Consider the following 9,914-nt stretch of genomic DNA (forward strand, 5'->3'; position numbering starts at 1 on the left):
CAACTTGATCTGTGCACAGGTGGGGAAACCCGGCCACACCCCAAAGAATTTCTGGAAACAGTAGCCATCTCAGTGGCAGCCAACCTGGGAAGTTAACCTTCCAGCTGCCCGCGGTGGGATTGAGCCACAGACCAGCACACTAGCCAGACATGGAAGGAGAACCGGTTCTTCATTTCAATAGTTTCTGAGTTACCGGTTTGTTTCTATGGTTAGTATATTTTGCAAGGCCTTGAAAATGTTCTCCTCATGTTCTCCATCTGCTGGAGAGGATCTTGGAAAATCTCCGGTTTATAGGTAAAATCATCCAGAATTGATCTTGGTTGGCACAGCCATGCTGGGAAAAATATGGAGTTTCCCCCAATACTAAAAATAGTACTCCTGCGTGATCTCACTACTGGATCATTTGCAGGAAATGAAGTCAGTTTCTCAAAGTAAGATCTCACACTCTCACCCAATCTCCCCGAGGAAGGGTAGCCACTCTTAGCAACAGGGCACCTGTATGGGAAGTTGTAGGCAACCCTCCCCTGGAGGCAGGTGCCTCCCTGGACAATGGGCTGCCCCAGGGCTGGGCGGTCTCCACAGTAGCGCATTCAGTGTCCAGGACACTAGGAGGAGATAGAGTGTAGCACCAAGCCAGTGAGGGTCAGGATACACTGCCCCAAATATGGCACCTTGGCAACTTAAATATAGAAACTGAAAGAATTTTCCATAGAGCAGAAGCAGGAAGATTCCTCTGATCCCCAATCATCCGCCCTCCTTCCCTGAAGCAGGTCAGAACACTGCCATGTGGCACCTTCTCTCCCCAGACAGCAGGGAGGACATGCTTATCACCAGAGTCAAGGAATTTTGGGCCACAAAGGCTAGAGAAACAAACCTGGTTAAACTAACCTTTATCTTCCTAGTTACTTTTTTACAGTTTACCAGCCCCAGCTCAAACACTTGTGACTCTCAATTCTTCACACATTTATTGCTTCTTTGCCTAAAACATAGAAGAACTGTAGGCTTCCATTGCCTCTGCTGGTCTCCATGTTCTTGTGAGGCTCCCAGCAAAAAAAAAAAAATCAATACACTTTACCAGCTTTTCTCCTGTTCCTCTGTCTTTGTCAATTTCCAGACCCAGCCAGGGAACTTAAAAGGAGCTGAAGAAAACTTTCCTCTCTTGCAGCCCTGGGCAGGGGGTGGGTTGGGGGGGTGGGGAGTGGGCAGGGGTTGGTAGTTGGTGGAGTCAGTAAAATCCATGCTGTCTTCCTGACCTTGGTTAAAACCGCCCTCTGCTGGGAAGCAGCATAGGGCTGTGCATGGCTGGGGGAGCCAGGGAGAGGCAGGTGGAACATGTAGGAAGCTACCTGAGCCCCAGCCAGGGGACTTGGCCCCACTGACAGAAGGGAGGGGGGTGGGGTGATGGGGTAGCTGGGTGACAGGTGGTAAGGAGGGCACACGTTGTGATGAGCACTGGTGTTCCAGGCAACTAATGAATCACTGAACACTACATTAAATCCATTTTTGTACTATATGTTGGCTAATGAATTTAAATTTTAAAAATTAAATTAAATTTAAAAATAAAAAATAAAACCAAGGTTGAAACTGCACATAATTCAGAGGGCTCCATGCTCTTGGAGGCTGAGCTAGCGGCCACAGCCAAGGCCTCTGGTTGTCAGAGGACTGAATGTCTGAGAGGAAGCTTGGTGCACCCCTGCCCCTGAAGCCCCATGGCCCCAGCAAGGTGCAGGGACTGGGAGGGAAGACTCGACCAGAGGCCATCCTGGCTCCAGGCAGGACCATACCCACCCCCACCGGCAGTGTCTGTCTAGAACCTGGAAGAAAACTTTTTCCCTTGACTGTTCTTTTTAAAGATGGTTGCTCAGCATGGACACAGAAATCATCTGACATAAAACTGGAGCCATTCATAGCTGAAAATGACCCAGAAATTATCAAACTACAGTGACCACAAAGAGAGGAACTTGTGTCCCCAGGCAGGCCTCCTGTGTGTGGGTGCAGCTGGGGCCCTGGAAATGCCCGTGTGGGCAGGGCTGGACTCCATGGTCTCCCTCAAGGGGACAGAAGTAGGAACCGGCTTTCTCAGCTCTGCTCAGGACAGCACCCCCTGATGTAGATGGGGACAGCCCCTCATGAGTCCCAGATGTCCTGGTGATTCTTGGGCACAGCTTGAATCTCAGCTTCTTCATGAAGGGCGGGGAGGGCAGCCCAGCCACCATAGGTCCCACAGGTCCTCCAGGGGACAGCCCAGCCACTGCGAGTCCCACAGGTCCTCTGGGGATAGCACCTTGGTGGGCTTGTGGTCCAACAGGTACCTGTTCAAGTGGCCCTGTCATGCCACACAACCTTGATCCCATTGGCCAGGTCAACCACCATCACTGGGTGAAGGCCAAGGTCAGTCAACCCACCACCAACCCCCCAAAAAAGGCCCCCATGTAGTAAACATCACCCTGGTCCCTGGGGATGTGGGCCTGGGACTGTGGCTGGCGCTGGTAGCTGAAGTCTTCTACCTTCAGCCTGGTAGAAACTGAGGTTCAGGGTGCCAAAAGGGGGACAGGATCACCATGCCCACATGGTTGCAGAACTTCATGTCCACATCCACACACACCAGGTCGTCCAACTCATGGACGCTCACAGAAGTGACTAACCATTTCCATGTGCTGCATGGACACATCCTGCCAGTTCAGGGTGTCAGGGACCTCGAAGAACACCACCCTCCAGACCTCCCATGGGGAGGACCTGGCAGCCCGCTGGTCGGTGACGACCTAGTAGGTGAACCTGTGTCCCACCATGATGGGCTTCTCTGCCCTCTGCAGGGACAGCTCCAAGAAGACCACCTATCTACAGGGATGAGGGACAAGGTGGGAGGAGGGTCAGTATCAGAGACTGGCAGCAGGACCCCAGAGCTGGGGGCCATGGACGTGTGCACCTTCTTCACGGGGCAGGCCCTAGGCTGCTTTAAGCTACAGCCACTCTCCCAGCCTGTCCTGAGCAAGTCTGCTTATGGGGTCTCCCTACCTTCTGCTCCCAGAAATGGGGGCCATCAGCACCCCATCATACAAAGAGGAGACTGAGGCTTCAGAGATGGGAAACCAACCCCACAGCCAGCATGCTGGAGCCAGGAACCCTCTTTCTGTGCTGAGCTCCCAGGCAAACCCTGCAGGTGCCCTTCGCTGGCCAACCCCCTACAGGTCCTGTCCCCACCTGCCAGGAGTGGAGCACCTTTGGGCACAGCCTCCTTTCTATGGCCTACAGACTGGCTAGAATCAGCAGGGCTGGTCTCCTGCCCCACTTTGCTTTGAGGGGGCTGTCGCTGGCCCCCACAGAGCTGTACTCCCTTGAAGGCTACTGGGCCTCTTGCTGACAAGGTCCATCAGTCAACCACTGCTATTCCTAGGAGTGGTCACCCTTGAACTCCCCCAGATCAGGAATCAGGTCCAACCCATGGGCAGGGAAGGGGAAAGAGGAAGGTTGGAAGAAGAGGGGGCTTACTAAGGTCCCAGCCATGATTCCAGGTCCAGGTCTTCATCTCCCAGGCTCCAAGAAGTTGGAAGTCTTGTCTCTCTGAGGGGACTACCTGTGGGGACAGCAGCTCCCCCATTGTCATCAAGGGTGGTGAGTCCCTTTGAGATGGATTTTTGTTAAGGTTTTATTTATTTGTTTGACAGAGAGAGAGAGACAGCTAGAGAGGGAACACAGGTTGGGGGAGTGGGAGATGGAAAATCATGCTCCCCACTGAGCAGGGAGCCCAATATGGCAGGGTTCGATCCCAGGACCCTGGGATCATGACCGGACCCAAAGGAGGATGCTTAATGACTAAGCCACCCAGGTGCCCTGGGACTAATTTTTTTCACACAGGCACTAAGGCTACTTCCCAGCGCCTGCCCCATACCTGGCAGCTTAGTAAATCACTCACACAGGGAAAGTGGGCAGTACATTTAAACAGGGGATAAGGCCACACACAGCCGACAGACATGAGTCAGCTCACTGGGGGGCAAGTCCAGGTCCAGCCAACAGGGGAACAAGCTAGACATGAAGCAGAGGGAGAGAAGAATGCTCCTGGCAGAGGGCAGAGAGAATGTAAAGGCCAGGAGTCAGGCCCGAGGCACATGTGGGACAACCACACACCTGGGAGCCCCACAGGGGTGGCAAGGATATGGTGGGAGAGGAAAGGCTAGAGAGGACAAGAAACAGGGAGCAGATCACAGAGAGGTTCAAAGGTTATGTTCTGAAAAGATCACTCTGCTAGTTACTGGAGAAGAATGGACTCTGTACAGCGGAGGACAGGGAGACCTTAAACCTAAGCCCTAACCCTAACCCCACTCTAACCCTAATCAAACACTGTGCTCAATTTTGAGGACTGACAGCTCTACTCTGAAATCATGAACAAGCCCACCATGCTGGCTTTCACTCCTTGCTCAGTATTGCACTGAAAGTTCTACCCAGAACAATAAGGCAAGAAATAAGGAACCCACATGTGAAAGGAAACAGTAGAACTAGGTCTATTCAGAGACCAGAGATGGCATCATCTTATATAGAGAGCTCCCTAAAGAATCAACAAAAAAATGATCACAGCCAGTTCCCTAATTCTGCAAAGTTACAGGACAAAATGTCAACACACCAAAATCTCTCATACCTGTATACACTAACAATGAATCATCCAAAAAGCAATTTAAGAAAACAATTCCATTTTAGGGAATATCAACATGGACAAAATACTTAGGAATAGGTGAAATCAAGGTATACGTCTTGTACACCAAAAATTACAAAACATTGCTGAAAGAAAGTAAGGGAAACCTAAATAAATCTGAGGACACCCCATGGTGATAAAAAGACATACTATCGATAAGGTGGCAACAGTAACAAAGCAATGTGGAAATTCAATATGCTCCCAAGAAATTTCATAAAGGCCTTTGGGAAGAAATGCACAAGCTAATCATAACAGTCATATGGAATTTTAAGGGACCACAAGTTAGCCAAAACCACCCTGAAAAAGAAAATCAAAGGTGAAAAGTCATAATTCCAAAGTTCAAATCTTAATACTAAGCAACAGTAAATAAAACATTGTGATACTGTTGTAAAGGTATGCACACAACCTGAAACAAATAATACATTATATGTTAATTAATTGGTTTTAAATTTACAAAAAATTTTAAATAAATAAAATAACATTTTTTTAAAAGGATGCATACAGATCAGTGGGATTTAACTGAAAGCCCAGAAATAAGCCCCTTTATCTATGGTCCACTGAAATTTGACAAGGGTGGACAACATTATACTGGGGAAACAGAATGGTCTTTTCAACAAAGGGTGCTAGACAATTGACTATCCATGTACAGAGGAATGGAACTGGACCCTTACCTCACACCACATATACACATTAACTCAAAATAAGTTAAAGGCTTAAATGTAAGAGGTAAAATTATAAATCCTAGAAGAAACAAATGGGGATAAATCTTTATGACCTTGGACTTAGCAATGCTTTTAGAACTGACACCAAAGCATAAGAAGGGAAAGAAAAAATAGATAAAATAATATCCACAAAATTAAAAATCTGTCCTGGGTTCCTAGATGGCTCAGCTGGTTAACTATCTAACTCCTAATTTTGGTTCACATCATGATCTTAAGGTCATGAGACTGAGCCCCGCATCAGGCTCCACATTGAGTGTGGGGCCTGCTTAAGATTCTTTTTCCTTCTCCCTCTGCCCCTATCCACTTGCATACTCTCTCTCACTCACTCTTAAAAAAAGAAAGGTAAAAATTTTAAAAATATTTGTACATCAGAAGATACTATCCAGAAAGTGTAAAGACAGCCCCCAGAATGGAAGGAAATATTTGTACATTATTTATCTAATAAGTGTCTGTTGCCCAGAATGTGTAAAGAGCTTTTACAACTCAACAAAAAGACAACCCCATTCTTAAAATGGACAAAGGACTTGGATAGACCCTTCTCCAGAGAAATCATACAAATGGTGAAAAGCACATGAATAGATGTTAAACATAATTAGTCTTTATGGAAATGAAGATTTAAACCAGTTAGATGTCCTTTTACACAAGTAGAATCACTATGATCGAGAAAATGAAAAATAACAAAAGGATGTTGAGAGACTAAAACCCTTAAACCTCACTTGTGAAAAAATGGTGCAGTCTACATATAATATAGTTTGGCGTTTACTCAAATAGATCCAAGCAGAATTACCATAGGGTTCAATAAATGTACTCCTAGATATATACCCCCCAAATTGAAAACACTGGCTCAAACAAAAATGTACAGGAATATTCATAGCAGCTGTGTTCACAACAGGCAAAAACCAGAAATGTCCATCCACGGGGAAATGGATGTCCTTTTGCAAATGACATATGCAAATGTCCATCCATGGGGAAAAGAATAAACATAATGAGGTAGATCCATAAATGGTTATCTTGTTCTGCCCTATGAAGGAATGAAGTTAAATGGTTCCTTTGTGGGAAAAAATATGGTGGGTCCTTAAAATATTAAACACAGAATTCCACTGCAGCCTATATGCCCACCAAAATTGAAAGTAGAAGGACCTATATTAGACCAGCATTTCTCAGAACAGCCAAAAGGTGGAGCCACCCAAGTGTCCACTGACAGATAAATGGATAAACAAAATGTGGTTTATACACCATGGAACAAGATTCAGGCTTAAAAACGAAGGGAGTTCTGACACAGGCTACAACATGGGTTGAACGTGGAAGTCATTACGCTGAGTGAAGTCAGCCAGTCACAGAAGGACAGATGCTGTATGATCCCACTTGGATGAGGTGTCTGGGACACAAAGCTGGGTGTGGCTGCAGTGGGCGTAGGGGAAAGGACAACAGGGAGTTGGTGTTTTATGCATACAGGCTCCCTCGGGGAGAACGAGAAAATTCTGGAGAATGATGTATAACTGTGGGATCTCAGCTAAGGCCAGAGAATTGTGTACCTGAAATGCTTTAAGGGGTCAATGTTCTTATGTTCAGTCACTGTGAAAAAGTGAATGAACGACTGATCCATGTCACAATGTGGATGGATGTTGTGTCCACAGAAAACAACCCCAGTGACATAAGCCATACAGAAATACCACTCAGATGGGAAACTTCTGTGCTCCTTAAGTCCATTAAGGTTGCCCAAATAAGGGAAAGTCCCGGAAGAAATTCCAGAAGAAAACTAGATCCAAATGGAGAAGACATTTCAGACCATTGTGCAGGTGGTGACAGCTGAAGTGCGCCTGTGGTCTGGGTTCAAATGTGGGAAACTTCGTGATTTTCTTACTTGGTGTTATGTGGTGGTTCCGTGGGACACTGTCCCTGTTTGGGGTAAAATGCACCGAAGTAGCCTGTGGAAGTGGCAAACGTGGTAAAGGAATGACAGCTGGGTAGTCTGAGTGTGAAGATGAAGCATATTTGTGCTGCTGTGACAAGTTATTGCAGATTTAAAATCACTGCAGAGTAAATGACTCTTCGAAACTTATCCACATTAGCACCACATCGCAGAAGCAGAGAGGACATCAGACTTTGGGATGGAGGCCAAGCCCTCCCAGATCCAGTTCACCCACTGTGGAGAGGCCACTCACCCTTGGAGGAGGCCACATGTTAACAAGAGACTCGTGGGAGGATTAAATCGGGTGCCCCCATGTCTTGGGTGAAGTAGAAGCAGTAGGATTCGGAATTCCAATTCTCCACAACACTCCACCACAACCTGGTTAGAACTGTGAAAAAGCATGAAGGGAAGCCTCTGTAAAGTGGACTGGGGATACCAGAAGGGGAGGCTGGAAGGGGGCGCCTGGTGCTCAGTGCCCATTACAGACCCCACATTACAATCCCCCATGGGAGAGACTCATCTGTTCCAGGCCCCACATGGGCAGCTGGAGGGTTCATCTGCTACAAGAAATCCACCATCCCCACAGCTGGGCTGGTGAGAATCCTCCATCCCCCTGACCCCCTGCCTTTCTCCAGGGGACTTTCTTTCCAAGCAACCCTCTCAACTTCTTCCACCTCCACAAAATAATGTTCCTCTCCTTTGTTTCTTGCACTTGCCTGTGATGTGCCCATAGCTTGGTCATCCCAGATTGCCATTCGCTGCTATTCCCAACTAAAACCATTCTGCTGGTCAAATAACTGGCAGTTTGAGTTTAAGGCAAACAGAACTAATAAATTCAAGAAACTTGCAAGGAACAAAATCAATATACACAAATCAATTACATTTCTATGTGCTCCGAAGGAACCATCAGAAAGAGAATACAGAGAACAATCTCATTTAATACTGCATCCAAAAGAACAAGATACCTAGAAGTTCCCTGAACCAAGGGGGTGACAGACCTGTCCTCTGATAGCTGTGGGACACTGATGACAGACAAGGAGGGAGACACAGGAGATGGGAAGACACTCTGTGCTCAAGGAAGAACTGACACTGGGAAAATACCTCCTCTCCCCAAAGCTGTCTACACAGTCCGCACTGTTGCTTCTGAACTTCCAGACTCTGGACCAAACCTGACGTGGGTGTGGACATGGGAAGGACCCTGCAGGGCTGAGGCAGGGGGAGCATGAGCTCCGAGGCGGGCGGCCGCTCCCTCACTGCAGACTGTCTCAGGAGCCCCAGGAACCGAATTCGCATGCACACAAACACAGATGCAGGACCCAGGGTGCACATCCTAGCCCAGAAACGGGGGACCCCAGAGTCCCACAAACAGCACTGCAGGAGGCCACCTCACCACACACAAAACCATAGAAGCCCCAGTGTCTACACATCATGCCCTTCTTCTGTGGGGTACTGAGACCACGCACGCCCTCGCCAGTCCCCACTCAGGCGGGCTTCTCCTCACCTCCTCCAGCAGCAGGTCCTGAGGGGGCAAGACTGCTGTCAGTGTGGACACAGCCCCACGTCCTCCACGGTGGGTCCTCTCAGTGTGGATGTGGAACCACATCCTCCCCAGCTTGTTCTGTCAGCGTGGGAGTGGCCACATGTCCTCCAGAAATCTCCAGAGCAGTCCCAAGTAGGCCTGACTCCTGTCTCAGCTGTGGCTGCACAGGCCAGGCTCAGGGTGGGAGCTGGCGTCCTGCACCCTCTGCAGGCGGTGGAGGGCAGCGCAGGACTAGGGGAGCTCACCCTTCAATGGAAGCACCTGCTCCCTCCCGGGGTCCAGCTGGAGCCATTTCATTCAGGAAATTCAAGCTGCATGGAGCCCAACACTCCCCAACTTCTCCAGAAATAGCTAAGAAACAATGAATTGGAAACAATATGGAATGACAACAGTCCCTGACCAAAACAGTGGCAATGAACATGACCCTGGCCCTGATGCAGACACACACTCTGATCTGAACTTGCTCTCAATCCTGGCCCTGACCCCAATCCAAGACCCTAGCCCTAGCCCTCAGTCCAAACAGTGTTCACAACAATCAAAAAGTAGAAACTGCAAATATCCATCAGTGGTGAATGCATAAATAAAGTGTGGTGAGGGTTTCAACTGGGTTCAGGTTCAGGTTTCATCCAGAGTTCTAGATCAGGCTTTAGGGATAGCGTCAGTGCGAGGATTTAGAATGAGGGACAAGGGAACAGTTAGAGTTTAGGGCTTTAGGTTTCGGATTTAGGCTTTCAGACTCAGGACTTCTGGGATAAAGTCCAAGGTCAAATTTGGGGTTTGGGTTCATGCTGGGATTTGGGGTCAGGGTTCATGGCTCAGAGTTCTGGTTTAGGGTTTGGGTTCGTGGTTCAGGGCTTGGGTCCAGGGCTCAGGTTCAGAGTTGAGGCTTCAGGTTCAATTTCAAGTTTTGGATTCAGGGTTCCAGTTTGGGCATTAAGGCCAGGTTATGTTTCACCGTTAAAGTTAGGGGTTAGGGGGGCGCCTGGGTGGCTCAGTGGGTTAAAGCCTCTGGCTTCATCTTGGGTCATGATCCCAGGGTCCTGGAATCAAGTC

General features: G+C 48.2%; 1 pseudogene; it reads right to left on the bottom strand.

Moving 5' to 3' along the window:
• Nucleotides 1–2,182: 2,182 nt before the first annotated feature.
• Nucleotides 2,183–8,924, bottom strand: LOC111152466 (annotated as a pseudogene).
• Between the last annotated feature and the right edge of the window lie 990 nt (nucleotides 8,925–9,914).

The sequence above is a fragment of the Enhydra lutris genome, unplaced genomic scaffold (genome assembly GCF_002288905.1).
Source record: "Enhydra lutris kenyoni isolate GAN:26980312 unplaced genomic scaffold, ASM228890v2 scaffoldscaffold28, whole genome shotgun sequence".
Classification (NCBI taxonomy): domain Eukaryota; kingdom Metazoa; phylum Chordata; class Mammalia; order Carnivora; family Mustelidae; genus Enhydra; species Enhydra lutris.